This window comes from Charadrius vociferus, unplaced genomic scaffold, assembly GCF_000708025.1.
Source record: "Charadrius vociferus isolate BGI_N301 unplaced genomic scaffold, ASM70802v2 scaffold56, whole genome shotgun sequence".
NCBI lineage: Eukaryota > Metazoa > Chordata > Aves > Charadriiformes > Charadriidae > Charadrius > Charadrius vociferus.
Window position 1 is genome coordinate 3,051,530 of NW_009649057.1, and position 15,339 is coordinate 3,066,868.

The window sequence follows — 15,339 nt, forward strand, 5'->3', positions numbered from 1 at the left end:
CGTGTGCTCCCACGACACGATGGGCTCCTCAGCAGGATGGGAATGCTGGGATTCGTACCGCCTTCTTGCCGTGAGTGAGTGCTTAGCACCTGGGCATCAATCAGGCCGGTCTTCTCTCTCTAGGTGGCCGAAACGTTCATTGCCGCGCTGTCGAGTAGGGCATCGGCTCGAGCGAGTGAGCGTGTCGGTGCACTGGGGCTCCGCCAGCCTGCCGAGCCTTGATGCTCCTCCGAGAGCTGCTCCATAAAGCTGTATTTTCTGTGAGCAGCAAAACATCCCCTGTACTTTATTCTCTGAGCAATCAGACAAAAGATGCTGTAGTCACCCGCAAACAAACTCATCAGGACTGTAGATTTAAGGCAAGCATGGAGAAGCTCCGTGTGGAGTTGGAAACAGCAGGTTGGAAAATTCCCATTGCAGGAGGGAGCTCGGAGCTGAATCTATGTGGATCCGATGGATGGACACAGACCCCGAATGTGAACCGTTACCCACTCGTGGTATATGGCACAGCGGTACAGTGTTATATAGCGCCTGCAGGTCAGATTAGAAAGAAGCCTATACAATTCCGTAAGTGTAGGTTCTGACTGCTGCCTGTCCCTATGGTGCTGACCACTTGTACGGTATAATAGCTGATAACGCCGCTGTTGTGAGGTATAAATCCCCTGCTAGGAGCTGCGGGGAGCTGGGCGGCGAGAGCCAGGCTGGGGTGCCCGTTCCTGAGCAGGCGAGGTGCTGTGGGTGCTGTGCGCCTTCCCTGAAGGTGCTGGGCTGGGATTTGGAGGAGCTCTGGTCCCTTTGGGGTTCTCCATCCCCAAAGCTCTGCCCAGCTCGGAAAGAAAGTAGTGGTTGGGTCGCTTTGGGTAAAGCGGTCCGACGTCGACACAGCGAGTAGCCAACGGTTGGATGCGGTAGGACAGGCAGACACGCAGACCTCTGCGGTGACAGCGTACACGATGGCGCCCGTTGCTGGCTGTGCCGGGTATGGGGGGAGCAGAGGGGAGCCCCTACGGCCGGGGCTGAGCAGCTGGGGAGGTGCCTTATCTGCTGTCAGCTTCTCCTGGGAGAGGAGGAGAGACCAAACTGCGGGTGACGGGCGCTGGTGGCATCTCTGAAAGCATTACTGGAAGGCGCTCGGGAGCTCTAGGAGGAGGCCAACATGTATGAAGCAGTCTGGACCGGCTGCCCTTTATTTAGTTGTTCTCTTAACTGCGGATCAAACCCGTGCTGCCGGACCCTCTTGTCCTGCTCTCTGTGCTTGGAGAGCCGTGGTGAGAGGACCAGGCAGGGTCTGGGTACTGCCCACCCCCCCAGCGGAGGGACCGGGGGCTGCACGGGTACAGCTGCGTGACTCGGGGGGGATGCTCCTCCGGCGCGCGCGGAGCAGTGCGGCGCTTTCCCTGGAGTGTTTTGGCTAATGCACGTTTGATTGCCTGCGTTTTTAAAGTCTGTCTCTCAGAAGCCGCAACACCCACCTCTGCTTATTGAAATGTTATTAGAAGCCATTTAATATTGTTCACCTGCAACGCACAGTAAAATGCACTTGAATAAACAAAAGCAAAGCACATTAGTGCTAATTGCTGAGTGACTCCAGCAGGAGCGAGGATGGGATGCACCGGCTCCCTCTGCGCAGGGAAGGGGCTCTTGGGGTGATGCTGGACCATCCCTCCCTTCGTCCCACCGGCATGTGGGATTCCCATAAAGACTGGGCGGTCCCTGTCGGAGCGCCCAGGGTGGCAGTGCTGGGGGATGGGGATGGGGACAGGGACTCTCCTCGGCTCCGCGGAGGAGACTCTGCAGCTCTGAGCATGGGAGCGGGGTGATGCGTTGTGGCTGGAAAGCGGGTCCTTGCAGCTGCCGTGGTCGTAAGCGGTGGCTGAGGTTGTGTTTCTTCCCCCTTTAAAGTGTTTTTTACTCTTTCCTCTTCTAAGTGAGGTGATGGTTATCGTTGCTCAAACAAACGCGGAGGTGCCCAGGGGTCCGTCTGCCGTCCTCGAGTGCGGAGCTGAGCATCCCTGTTGGCATCCCCCTTTGTGTACGGCTGGCTGTTACCGGCCCACGGTGTTAAGAGATGTTTCCCCAACTCTCTGCTTGGTAAGAATGAACAAATGAAAGCCTTCATATATCGTTACTGAGCTGCCTTTTTTATTCTCTCATATTCTCTTCTTTGTTTTGCTTTTCTATAAATTATTTAGAGTTGTGTGAGTGGGGAAGGCAGCAGTAACTGCATTTCAGTCCTCTTCAAAACATAATAGTAAACAAGATCTAGGGCAGAATATTAAGCTATCTGAGGGCTTCAGGAATCGGCAATAAAGAAACTTCTTATACTGACTGAAAAATCCCCCCATGGCAGGGCTGCAAGCTGCCTGCAGGGCCAGGGCTACCCCAGGCTGTGAGATACAATCCCAAATGCTCCCACGGGTTCAGCTCGTGATGCCTCCAGGCTCCTCACCGTGGATCGAGGCAGGGTTGCGCCTTGCCTGGTCTCACCCTTCCAAACCGTGCCGGTTCACTGTGTCTTCCCTCCCAGATGGACGCTCTTGGATGAGGCTCTGCTGAAGGATCAAGCTTTGGTACGTGCTAGTTGCTCCTCTCGGCTGACGCTGGCCAGAGCCTGGATTGCCACGGACGAGGTGGCTGTGGGATTTTTACACCAGAAATACAAAATATAGGTGCTGTGGGCTTTGCACGCGCGTGGGGAAGGCGGTGATGCGGGAGGTGTTGGATGTGCTGCGCACACCGATGCCTCGACCTGCCGGCGGCAGCAGATGCGGCCGGGATTCCCGCGGGGCTGCGGCAGGTGGGGTGAGAAGCTCTGCAGTTGGTGCGAGCAGACACCGCGTACCTGGAGATCTCCAGGGGCTGGAAAGCAGTTCTGCTCAGGCACTGTTTTACAGGTGGGTTGAAGATGGATGCCTGAAGGGGAAGCCAGCTGGAGCGTTGGCCCCAGATGAAGGATGGGGTCAGCCGTCCCCCCGGTGCCCGGCTGCCTGGCCGGAGCCACCAGGTTTGGGTGCGATGACCAGGGCCGGGCGAGGACCTGTGCCCGCATCCTGGGGAGTCCGTCAGCGCTCGAGGGAAAAGCTCTCCTTGCTGCTCCTTGCGGTGTAGCGTTGTGATAAGACATCAGCTGGGACTTGTCAGCGGGCTCCAAACGGTATCATCGCTGGGGCTGTCACTAGAGGCTCTTTCAAGTGTCACTTCCCAGCATTAATTACCAGGGATGGCAAATCCGATGAAGATGGAGCATTTTGGCTCGTCCTCCACCTGCCTGCGCTGCTTGCTTTCCCCCCGCCGGGCAGTGATTGATTTGCAGGTGCCGGGTCGTGCTGGCGGCGGGTGCTTTCCATCACCGGGGATTCGCGCATCCCGCGCTGCGTGGCTGTTGGGCTCGCTTACCCTTTCCACGAGGAAAAGTGGGTTTATTTTTCATTCCCCACGTGGAGCTTCTGGATGTATCGGGTCAAGCAGGGAATTGCAGTGGATGAATGACTCTGCAGCCCTGCAAAATGGGAGAGAAGTCCCTGCTCGGGAGGTTGAGCAGCACAAAACGTGTGCAGAGCGCAGATCGGCGAGCCAAACTTTCCCCCTCAGTCTCAGGCAGCGCTCTGCAGCGATGCGGATGGGAGGGACGGTCCCACACGGCGCCGGAGCATCTGAAGTGAAGCCCAGCGCAAACAAAAACACGGGAGCGATGTGCTGAATAATGACATCCAGCAACAAGCGCGTCTGAGTGATAAAGTTAATGAAATTACAGGTTCTGACCTGATACCAGGCTCTGCTGTGGGTAGATAAACAGCAGGGCAAAGATGAGATGTTTATTTCTCCCTGGCTGCAGCTGAAATCTGGATGCGCTGTGCAGGGCCATTAACATTATTACTGTTATGCAAAATCATTTTTGACTTGGGGGGAAGGAAAAAAAAAAAAAAAGAAAGAAAAATCCCCCAACTCCCTAGAAAACAGAAAGCTGACAAAATTAGAATTACAGCAGGAGCACAAACTGACCTGGTGACATTGCACAGAGCCCAGATGAATTTAGACTGAAGGAAAATCTGAGGCAGTTTAAGAAGAAAATGTAGTCTTTTTTTTTTTTTTTAATGTAAAAAAATGAAATGGAGTGAGGAAGGGGGCAATAGCTAGGCAGACCTAATTAGACAAAAGTATCCTCGTTTGTTTTGGGTTCTCTCTGGCGATCAGAAGGTCTCTGGGGGTTTCGTGCCTGGTGGGTGCACGTGGTGCCAAGTGGGGTCTGCTGGTGCGGGGTGAGGTTCTGGGGTCTTCGCCTTCACTGGGGAGACCCCCGTGTCCAAACCCAGTCCCCGTGTGTACACAGCGTTCGGCGATTAATGGGATTTGGGTAAATTCGTGCAGGTGATGTCAGTGTTCCCGCTGCCGCGGGGAGCCGTGTCTCGGTTGCCTGCGTAGTTTCCAGTCTGTGCTCCCAATGATTTCTGCTCTCCTGCCTTTCCCGAGCAGATGGCCTCAAGCTGCAGCCCTTTGGGAATTCCTAACTTGCTTTTCTCTTTTAATATACCTGGCTCGCATCTTTACCGACACGGTTTCGTCCTACAGCAGCAGGAGCCCTTTGCTTCTGTCCATCAAATGCTGTTTGGGGGAGTTTGGCCCCCGGTCCATCGCAGGCAGCACCGCTGCATCCCCGGATGGGACACGCTGGACGCACAGAGATGGGGTTAGTTAACGAAGGCAGATGAAAGTCCAGCAAGCCTGAATGTGGGGTTATCCGCGAGTGCCCCAATGAGAAGATTTTTGCCAAACCAAATCTCAGGATCAGTGAGAAGCAGAACTTCTGCCTGGTGAAAACTGAGGAGAAAATAGATGTCAGACTTGAAAATCGAGTATCTGCAATTCCAGTCCTGCAACAAAGGACCCATCTTTATTTTCTCAGTTTCTTTCATGTTCAAAAAAAGAACTTTTCAAGCGGGCCTTTGTGCTGGCTTCACAGACTCCGCAGTCTGGGTATGGCCTCCAAGTCGAGACAGGAGACAGGACTTATTACTGATGGTACCACTGATTAATGCCATAGGCCTATCAAAGGTGTGGTTATGCAGTCATCTTGAATTCATATCTCCTGGACTTTCTTCTCACCCGCTGTGTTAACTTAGGTAAACCTCTGAAGTTTCTCTTACTTAATCCATGGATGCTTTTCTCTGTAGTGATAGCGAGAGGCTTTGGAGCATGCCTGAAAGATGGTCTGGCACCTGGAGTGGACCTGGAGATGTAGCTCCAGCTCTGCTCTGCCACCGGCTGCTTTGGTAACCCTGGTCATGTCACTTAATGGTCCAGTCCTCGTCTGCGAGTTGGAGAGGGGAGCCCAGCCAGAGAGCAGACAGGGCAGCACAAGGAAATGTTGAGAACTGCTAAGGTAAGGGGTTGTGGTCCCAACAGCCTCCCAGCCAAACCGCTCTGGGTGATGTGGTCCAGGAGAACTGCAGGAGAAGGGGTTCTGGCAGGGGAGACAATGGTCTAGGTGTGAGAAAACAGCAAATGGCAGGCAGGGAGGGTGCTGGTGATGAGGAGGGAGCTTCCTATGCCACCCACCAGTGCTGGAGCAGCTGTTCTGGTGGCTGCATCTCAGCCATCATCTCCTCCCAGTGAAGACTCTAGGGAAGAGGTAAGGCAGCGCTGCGGCCTGAGGTTGTGGTGTCGGGGCTGGGGAAAGGGCTGTTTTGGGGGCCGAGATGTGGAAGAGGAGGGCAGGTGGTTAAGCTGTGCCCTGAAGTTGCTGTTCATTGCAGATACCTGAGCTCTGCAGTACTGTGGTGGTGCGAATAAAGATGGGGTGTGAGTCTCAGGCGATGCCCTCGTAATGGGCAGCGTGATGCTGTTCTCCTCCGTGATGGAGAAGGGAGAGCCCACAGGCAATGGGGGCGAGATGACCGGCATGATGTTGCCATCCCTGAGTTGGCAGCCCGGCATCCTCGAGGGGACACGGGTGCCTGGCCAGGCTCATGGCTCTGCCGTCCCCAGTGCTTGTGCCACCATGCCGGGAGCCGCTGTCTGCATCTGCTGTTCACTTGGATAGGCGGGTGCAGTGCCACCCTGAATCTGAGCATTAACCAAAGGCTTTCTGAGCCTTTAATAAATAAAACGACGACTTAATGTTTGCTGGAGTCTAAAATGGGACAGTACGTCAGGCCGGCATCTGATGTGTCTTGGGGCTCTGTCTTCTTTCCAGTGACCTGATGGGATCGTGACCCTCTTTGTACGTGATCAGCTTTTCCCGGCTCTAATCCCCCGCCAACTCCTTGCGTAATTTAAAGAGACCTTTGAAAATGTATATTCATGTCGCCTGCCAGTGGAAAGTGTTTTCTGCAGTCCGCTGTTCCTGGCTGAAAAACCTGGCTGCAAATTTCAGCTTTAAAGAAATAAAAAACAATGAGGCCCAACAGGGTAGGAATTGGGTCCCAATTCAGAAAAGCATTTAAGCACATGCTTAGCTAGTGTCTCTAGTTGTTAGAGAAATTAAACATGTCTTTAAGTCCAATGTGCTTAATTCCAGCCGATTTGAGTGCATTAACGGAGAGACTGGGGGCCCAGTTGCGGTGGTTACAATGGCTATGCCGTTGGGTCCCTCAGTTCTATGGTGATGCCAGCTCCGACTTTAACGTTGATTTGAAAATGTCCATACCTGCCAGGGAAAAGCTTTGCTTTCCAGAGAGATAAACACCGTCATAATTAATATATTAATTGCCTTTTGAGCTCTGAACGGAGAGCTGCCAGGCTGGAGTTTTAGGTTTATTTTCATTATTGTATCACACCGAACCGGTTGCCTTTATCCAAAATTTGGGTTGTCCCCATCAACGTGGAGAGAGGGAATGATGGTCTCTTGGCCTGGTGGTCCTACGGGACACGCTCCCCCTCCCTTACACCCCCCAGAAAGTGGCCTAAAGCATCATTAGGGGTGCAAGGGAGCATGCCCTGGAGGTCTCCCCAGCGAGACCCACGTCCAATGTGCCTCCTTGCCTCCAGCAGCAGGTCAGAAGGGATGGGGAAGCTCCCGGGGCCGGTGGCCTCCTCTGGTCCTGCATCCCTCTGGCCGAGAGAGGTGCTATGCTGGCACATGCTTAATGACTAATTAAGGCTTAAACGTCTCTGAGGCCAGAAGGGCTCTTCCTGGCCCACAGTAAGTGTGGCTGCTGAGAAAGAGCTGGGAGGTTGGTTTCCCTGATGCGGTTTTCTTGTTTTTCTCCCCTCCCTTCGCCATCCCCACCTCGTAATTTCATAAGATAGAGGAGGGAAGAAGCAGATGGAAAAGCTGCTTCTGATGATGCCGTGGGGAATGGAGGAGGAAAGGGGTGTTTTAATATGCCAGCGTTTTGCTGAGCATCCCGTAGGGATGGCGATTTTGTGAAGTCCCGCTGGTTTATCGCCACTTTGCGAAGCTTGGGCTGGTCTTGCCCCGACGTGGCACACCATCCCATGGGAGACGAAATGCCCTTGGTCGTCCCCTCTCCCAGCCACAGCTGGGTGACTTGTGGCTCCTCAGGTCAGCAGCAACTCTTTTGAGACGGGCTTTTTGCTGGGTTTTGTGGGGCTGCTGGTGCCTGGCGGAGATGTCGTGGCAGTTTTGCGTGCGGTAGCCCTGATTCCCCAGGTGTCCAAAGTGCTTTTCGTCCAGGCGAAATCACAAGCTCACAGAAGATAAGCTGTGAAGTTTTGGCTGTCCAAGGAAAACAAGCCATCAGGAACTATATTTATATAAATGTCAGGCGCGCGTTGTTCATCACTTTGTGCATCACTATGAATGTTTGATAAAGCTCTACATTATTTAAGGTGTAGCTGGGTTGTAGGCCAGTTGTTGACCAAGATTAGCTTCGAGATGAGGGTTGTTTCTTTATTTCCTTTTTTTTTTTTTTTTTCCTCCCTGATGCAAAATCTGAAAAAATAATATGGTGGCTCTTTATTCTCCTTGGGAGGCCCTGAGGGATCTTGAGTGTCCTCGCCTCTCCTGCCTTTCTGTGCTGAGCTGCGTCTTGCAGCTGCCTTGTGTGCGATGCAGAGGGCCTGGGAGAGCTTCAGCTTTGCCCGGGGCTATCCTTCCATGGTGTCACTGTGGAGCAAACATGGGGGCTGGGATGAAGAACAACCCCACAATGTTTCCATTACTGCTGGAAATAAATAGATGCCGGTGAGGGCTTGGGCAGCCCCTGGGACGCGTGGCTTAGATCTGAGGCTGCTCCAGATCCTGCCACCTGCATGAGAGAGATGATGCTCTTGTGCCATGATGCTCAACGCTTCTTCACCGTGACTTTCAGTGGCATCGTGGTTCCACCGGTCAGTGTGTGTGAGATGTTCTCCCCATTGGTTCCTCCCGGGCTTGTGGGTTCTATGGGGAGGGCACCTGCAGTGGCAGCTCTTCACTCTGTTTGCATGTCCTCTTCTATCGGTCATGTTTTACCTGGCTACGGTGCCGGGAGAGTTAGTTTTGTCACCTGGCTCCTCAGGAAGATGGATGGAGGCCGGGCACCTGCGCTGGTATTAGGTCTGCAGGCACCTTCCAGCCCCATTTATCATTAGGCAGTGACCTGCCCGAAGGACCGGTGGGAGAGGAAACTTATTAACAAGGTGCTTCAAATCAATCCTTTCTGACGGCCCCGCTGAGTTACAGTGGTTGCTGCAACTCACCCACCGGGTCCTGCGGGCTCTGACCGCGCTCGCCCTCGCTCAACCCTTGGAAGTGGTCTGCTTTCCACGGCCTGTGCTCTCCGGGCGTTCCCTCAGCTCCAGGTCTTCTCCTGAGCCAACAAACCGGCTCTCAGCAACTCCTTTCCTGCCTGCACCCGCGTGCTTCCTGCTGTGGGAGGTGGTTGGTCCCTGTCACTGCAGGGGGGAACCTCTGGTGGCCTTCGGGCCATGTGTGCACGGTGAAGCGTCTTGGCCCCGTTGCAATGTGGCTTTTTGGTGGCTTGCCGTTCTCCTCTGGGCTAACGTTGCTCCCTTGCTCTCCCTGGCACGTGGCATGGAGTTGCTGGTACCGGGAAAGGGTGTCACCTTGCCTGTCAGGTAAAGGACATTTAATTTCCAGTTAGAAAATCCGTGTAGATGAGAACAGTCTTTTTTCAGTGGTCCCCAGTGACAGGACAAGAGGGAACGGCCACAAACGTGACCATAGGCAGTTCCATCTCCACCTGAGGAGGGCCTTCTCTGCTGTGAGGGCGGCAGAGCAGTGGCACAGGCTGCCCAGAGAGGTGGGGGAGTCTCCCCCTCTGGAGCCATCCCAAACCCGCCTGGACGCCGTCCTGTGCCACTGCTGGAGGTGCCCCTGCTCTGGCGGGGGGTGGCACTGGGGGAGCTCCAGAGGGCCCTTCCAGCCCTCACCAGTCTGGGATGCTGGGATTCTGTTCTGTAACCACACTGTCAAGCAGGGAGTTGAGAGAGAAGGGACTACCATGCCACATTTCCCACCCACGTTTGCCGGCGTTGCTCTTCCCTGCCCGTGCCCATCCCTGGGGGTGCCGGGACTTGCTCACGCTCACCCGCCTCCTGCTTCACAGATGCCGAAGTGCTGCTGCCTCCAGGTTCGTCCTCCAGTAGAGGTTCCTCAGCCAGGTGGGGATGGGTCTTTCTCCTGCCCTCGGTGGGTCTGTGCCCCAGCCGGCTCCCAGGGCAGTTTCCCCACTGGTTTTGTGGAGTTGTAGGAGATGTGCGGTGGAGAGAGGGAGCTGGAGGTCAGCACTGTGCTCTCGAGCCGGCAGCTCTCCTCCACGCAACATTAGCCCAGGCTTCTCCGTGTGCCCATTAGCACCGAATCGGGAAGCTTCCTCCAGAGTGTTCTTATTTAACTTTTCAATTATTTTATAACTTGAGGAGCATTAGCTGCTACTGAGGATCTGCCCATCTCCCTTGCTCCTCTCTGCTTGCTGCGTAAGCGAAAATGTTATGGTGTCTCATAAAAAAAGGTAAGTTAAGGGTTTTCTTACAGTAGAGAAGGTGGAAAGCAGAGTCTCTGCTGGCCTGGACCTTCTTGGTGGTGGGGCAGTGGGAGATGGGGCAAGCTTCACGGGGATGCATCCCACGGCCAAAGGCTTTTCCTTGCAGAAGGAGAAGTGGGATAAAGAGGTAAACACCCCGTGCACGTCAGGGGAGGGGTGTGCTAGAGAAGTCTTTCCCCCATGGGTGACCTGAGGGTCTCCTGGTCAGAAATGGCTCCTGGGAAGGTCAAACCCAGCTGGTGGTGGCCCAAGGAGAGCGGGGACCCATCTGCTGTTGAAAGATGCTCACAACGCAAAGGTGCGAGGCAGAGGCGGGGACTGTTGGACCGCGGCTCTTAAGCGTTTGATCTTTTGCGATGTGTTTATAATTATATTGCATTATCTTAATTACCAGCGTGGGAAGTTGGGAGCGCAGCGGGGGGAAGGGAAGAGAGGAAGGTGGAAAGGCAGGGAAAGTGCGGGGTGACGAATAACTCGCAGCCTCTGTCGGTGGGGCCGCGACTGTGGTCAGGGTTGGAAACGGTGCTATTAATACAATGCTTATTCATTTCCCATAATAAAAAAAAAAAATGGAAGTGCTGTGCAATTACCCAATTCCGAATGAAATTAACATTCCGTGGCATTTTCCAGTAAACGGTTAGTTTGCACACATGAGTGGAGGCAATTAGCTGGGAAGCGATTGAGCGCCGTGACTGGAGAGAGGATGAAGAAGGGTCAGGGCAGCCGGTGCTGGGAAGGTGCTGCCCTGGGCTCCGGCTCCGGCTGCCCCATCCCGGCGGGCTGAGCGTTGCCCTGGGTCCTGCCGGTTTGAGGAGCCGCTCACCCGGCTGCAGCAAGGACAGGAGGCGCAGATACGATCTCTGTGGATGGGGGGGAACGGCAAAGCTTTGCAATAAAGAGGAAAAGCAAAGAGTGGGTGCGTGGTCAGAGGGGTTGTGGCGTGCCCTGGTGCTCCCCGGGGTTCCTGTCCCCACCACGAGACCCAAGCGAGTGCAGGTCTCCGTCCCCCCGCCATGCTGTACCCCAGCCTCTCCCAGCATCCCCCTTCCCCGCCGCGCGCCCCAGGCTTTATTAAAAACCAATGGACACTTTTTTTTTTTTTTTTCAGATTTGTTAAACTACTGAAAACTTCTGATCCTATCAGTTTTTTGTTTTTTTTTTTTTTCCCCCCTGCCTCGTACCAGATAAGGACTGTGCTGGCTCTGAGCCCGGAGCTGAGGGTGGTGGAGAATGGGGTAGGGAAGCAGTCATCTCATGAATATATGAAGGAGGAAAGTACATTTGTTCAGTTTCCTTCAAAGGAGACATCTTGAATAAAACTTTATCTCTTCTTCTGCTACCCTCCCCCTCCAATTTGCAATTAAAATCAGATTTTTTACGTATAAAAATCTATTTTCATAGCGAGAGATTTATTAATGTATATAATAATGTATTAGTACGTATATATTAATAGCTACATTAAAAAAATGTATACATTTTCTATTCTAAAACCCAACAAAAAGGGCCGGGGAGAGAAAAGAAAGAAAAAGTCGAGATGGAATGTCTCGAGATGGAGTCGAAGCGACTCGAGATGGAGTCGTCTGTTTGCAAAATGCTCCCAGGTTCCCATATCCCTGTGTTGCTGCCTCTGAAAACCCCCTCCGTGTAAAAGAGCTTCTCGGCGAGAGATTGATCCTCCCTCGCACCGCGTTGGCAGGCTGGGCTGGGGGCCAGCTCCGGCAAAGCGCGCCGTGCCGCGTATATCACGTCCCCTGATGGGTTCGCCTGAGGATGGCGTGGAGATGTATGCGCTGCAGGAGGTGCTCGGTCCCCTGATGTATGGGGATGTGTGGTTATTTGTGCTTTGTTATGATGTTTTTATATATATATTTTTTAAAAATATATATATCTCCATATATATATGTCCTCAGTTGATCGTGTAATGCAGCCAGCAGTCTCCCAGTGTTTCTTGGACACTGCGCGCCTGCACGTGGCATATGACAAGGACTAATGGAGAGCAGGGGACGGATGGGGACAGAGACTCTTGCTGGAGGGGTGATAAAGGTGTTTGGCGGCTGGAGAAACAGATGGAGAGGTAAGGTTATCGGTGTTTCTCAGGTCTGTGCCATATCCACTGTGCTCGGTGGCAGGACATCACTCTCCAGATGTGTTTTCATCCCAACACATGTGAAGCGGTTGTACAAATCTCTCCCGCAGTCATCACATAGGCAGCGGTGTAATTACCTAATTTTTAGGCTAGTCAAGCTCTCTGCTTTCTGGAGCTTAGTACCTTCAGGGTGGCACTGTTGGAAATCAGTCCACATCCCAGTTTCAGAACAAACACTGTTGCTTATTTCATGCTTCGAAAAGCAACAAACACCCATTATTTAGAGCTGGTGAGAAAACAGGGTTTCCACCATGTGGAGAACTTCCAGCATTGTGAAATTCATGCTCGTGCCAAGTAGAATCAGAAAGTTGATGTCTTCAAATACTTTGTAGAATAGAAATTTCCAAAATCCTGATCCAGAAGCATCAAAATGTGCGTATTGAAACTCAGGGGTTTGATTTGGAGGAAACTATTATAACGTTATTAAACTGTGTTACACATACCTGATGTTTATGTGGTGCGTTGTGGATGTGATGATGCATTAGACCTCTCGAGCCAACACCAGTGATTTCCAGGAGAGCAGCCTCCCCTGTGCCTAGAAAAAGCAGATTATTTGAAAAATACTGGAAGCAGTGAGTGAGAGGGGAGGAGAAAGGCATGGAGAAGAGGTGGCGTCCGAGACCAGGCGGCTGTGTCCTACACGTGGCCGTGGGTGCCGTCATGAATGCGTGCACAGGTCGGGAGGTAGAAGACCCCACCAACCTTGACTTCTAATTGCGCCCAAACTTTTCCATTTATTCCTTGACAAGGTTTGATGTGTTCTTGCAAAACACTTTGATCCCAGCGAAGCGGCATGCTCAGTCGAGCAGCTCTCGAGCTACTCTGCGAGTTACTCCTCTCTCCAAAACTCTGGGAGCATTTTAAACCGCTGGTGATGCTGAGGAATCGATAATAACTTGCCCTCTGACACTCAGAAATCAAAGAGAGGGATGGGAAAATCAGATGCTTAAAACCACTGTATTTTTAAAAAATATTTTTTACTCAATACTTACTGTGGGAAGCTCTAATAGAAGCTGCTGTTGCCTTTCCAGTCTTCCCCCTGCAGCTGTAGGGCTGTAGATGTTGTCTGAGGAGGACAGGGTTGATCGTGGCTCCGTGGATCGAAACTGTAAGCCAAACACCAAAGACCAGGAGACTCGGGGAAGCTGGCACCTTTGCAGACTTTTAGCCTCACCGCTCTGTTTTAACGACCTGCAAAAACCGAGCCGTGGGGCCGTCCAGCTCTCCCAACCGCCCAGCGACACCATGAGGCGTTGGGCCTGGTTTGGAGAGGAGCTGCTGCCCTTCCCCTGCCCTGCCGGCATCATCACGTGGGGCTGATGGGTACCGGGTGGATGTGGGGTCTCTGTGGGGTGCAGGAGCGTTGGCTTAGGCTGAGAGCAGTTCTTCAGTATGCGGTACAGCTGCTCCATTGGGGTCCTTCAAGGCCACACACGAAGACCTGAAGATATCTCAGTGAGGTTGAGGGCTTGTTTCCAAGGGCTGTTGGGGCACTTCCATCACCAGCAACTGCCTCCCAGCTTCCCGGCCTCTGCTGGTTGCACAGTCAAAGGGGTTTTGCAGTTCCTTCTTCCTTGAGCTGGACCCTCGGAAATGTCCTGGGGTGATGGAGGCATCGTCCACGTGCAACCAGCGGAGGTGGAGGCACGCAACTAGTGCGTCTCTCAAATACGAGTTGTTGGTGTTTGTGCTGATCCAAGCCTGGGACTGTGTTTTGGAGATTCCCTCCTGGCCGCTGAAGCTGGTGAGATACTAGATTTGGTATGTCCCCAGAAGAGCCCCCGTACCCAGCTTTTGTGTCTGGGAAAGGTACGGTGCTCCTGACTGCACTGGGAGTCCCGCGAGGGCTGGAATGAGTGCTGCCGCTTCCCAGCTCTGTTGGGATGTATTTTTACCCAAACATCACTCATATTGTTCAGTTGATGACTTTTTGTTGTTGTTGTAATTTTTAAGTCAAACAACATATTTTCCCACCGCAATTTGTGCCAGCAAAAAAGGATGGAACAAAGCAAGGCTATTGGTATGAATTTCTTTGTGGGAGACGTGCAAGCGAATAGGGGAGCCATAAGGAGAGCAAATCGCTTTCAAAATAGCGTATGGGGGTGGACAGGAGGGAGGTGTACGACGGGAACATGTAGTGTGCTTTACGAAGGTATGGTGACCTTCAGCTGCATCCTTAAATCGCTGCTGGAGATGGAAGCTGATTTTGCGGAGGCTGCAGAGCCTCGGGCTTCCTCTGCTTCAGCTTGTTTGCGGGGTTGTTACGCTGCCGAAGGCCCTCACTGTAGGACGGGGTGAGATTGAGCTCACAGCGTTGTGCTAAGCCTTGGGGTGGATCTCGCCACCTCTGCCAGGCTGGAGAAACTCTCAAGGTGGTGACGAAGATGTGGGCTCGATAGCCCTGATAGATTTATCTCCTAGAAAGCAGGGATGGGAGAGAAGGTGGTTTGGCAAGCTCTGCTCAAAGAGAGGACGGTCCTGTCGCCTCTAAATGTGTGTCGTGTTCGGCTGTTGTCGGGAGGAGCCGGTGCCAAGGTGCTGACGATGTGACTGCATCGTGTTGGTGGGAGGGAGCAGCCGGAGAGCGCAGCAGTGCCGGGAGCTGCTGCCCGAGTTCGTGTTTGGCACGGGCAGCCCGGGTGGGTCTGGCAGGGCAGAGCTGGGGGGAATAGAAAGAACAGAATTAGAATTGACATAGGAATAGAACAGAGTGGAGTAGAGTAGAGTAGAGTGGAATAGAATAGAATAGAGTGGAATAGAATAGAATAGAGTGGAACGGAGTAGACTAGAATAGAGTGGAACGGAGTAGAGTAGACTAGAATAGAGTGGAACGGAGTAGGGTAGACTAGAATAGAGTGGAACGGAGTAGGGTAGAGTAGACTAGAATAGAATAGAGTGGAACAGAGTGGAGTAGAACAGAATAGAATAGAGTGGAACGGAGTGGAGTAGAATAGAATAGAGTGGAACGGAGTGGAGTAGAATAGAATAGAATAGAGTGGAACGGAGTAGAGTAGAATAGAATAGAACAGAGTGACATGGAGTAGAGTAGAATCGAATAGAGTGGAATAGAATAGTCAGAAGGGACCTACAAAGATTGTCTAGTCCAACTTCCTGACCACTTCAGGGCTGGCCAAAAGTTAAAGCAAACTCTTGAGGGCATTGTCTGCCCCACGGTAGCACTTCTTTCCCTCTTTTTCTGAACAATTAAAACTTCTGTGGGAGACCGGAATGCCAGGCGTGCGT

The 15,339-nt window shown here is 52.8% G+C and overlaps 1 protein-coding gene across 1 annotated transcript in view; it reads left to right on the plus strand.

The window, feature by feature from the left end:
• The window catches only part of ASTN2 (astrotactin 2), a 321,046-nt gene that overhangs the window by 41,382 nt on the left and 264,325 nt on the right, over positions 1–15,339 (plus strand). The window lies entirely within an intron of this gene.